Below are 1,004 nucleotides of genomic sequence, written 5' to 3'. Positions count from 1 at the left end.
GGGAACTGAGGAGGGAGGGGACAGGAGGCCCGATTCTCCGCGGGTGGTGTGTCTGCCTGCCCAGGGGCGGTAGAAGAGCCGCGCGTCCTGCTGCAGCAGCTGCGGGCGATCTCTGCCAGCCCCTCGGGGTGAAGCCTCCTCGGCTCTCAGGCCCAGGAAGCTGGTGCTCCCAAAGGCTCCTCCCCATCTGCACCTGGGGGCCAAGCTCCTGCCCGGTTTTCCAGAACACTGACTCTCCCTTTATCCTTAGCGCCCTATGGGACAGGTAAAAATATCATCCCATTTTACCACGTAAGCCCTGAGGCCAGAGAGCAAAGTCACTGGTCCTGGGACAGTGGAACACCTGGACGGGAACTGGGAGCGCGAAGGCAAGAGGGGATGCCTTCTGAGTTCTGAGAGCCTCCTGGGGCCCCATCCTCCCTCTCCTGGGACACGTGCCCACACTTCCCCTGGAAATCAATTTTCTGGGGGCGAGGATGGCGCAGCGCTCGCCCTGGCCGCGGGGGGACCCCCAGGGCGCCCCGGGGCAGGCAGGGCGGCAGAATCATCCCCCAAGACCGGAGCCAGGGAACTTCAGAGTGTTTCGCCCTTGCCCGGGAGAGGCAAACACCGACACGTCTGTGTCTCCGCCGACAAGTGCCTTCAAGCCCGGCGGGGGCAGACACCTCCGCTGCGGCCGCGGGCGAGGTCTCCGCTGTCTGCGGGGGCACGGCCTCGCATCAGCTGCGCCGACTTAGGGCGGCCGCGGGCCGCGGGCGCGGGAGGCGCTTCCCGGCGACGCGGCGGCCGGGCGGGGAGGGGAGGGGCGGGCTGGGGTGGGGTGGGGGCGGGGCGGCGGGGCACCCCCCGGGGCGCCAGGGGGCGGGCGTGCGGGCACACGCGGTGCGCGGCGGGCGGGCGGGGGCGGCCACCGCGCCGCGCGGCCCGGGCGCCCGGGGAGCCGCCCACTTGGCCGCAGCGGCCCCGACGGTCGAAGCTTGGATGCGGCGGCGCCCGCCGAGCCG

This window comes from Vulpes vulpes, chromosome 14 (assembly GCF_048418805.1).
Source record: "Vulpes vulpes isolate BD-2025 chromosome 14, VulVul3, whole genome shotgun sequence".
Lineage (NCBI taxonomy): Eukaryota > Metazoa > Chordata > Mammalia > Carnivora > Canidae > Vulpes > Vulpes vulpes.
The sequence above is the reverse complement of the archived record's forward strand: the minus strand, read 5'-3'. Positions refer to the sequence as shown.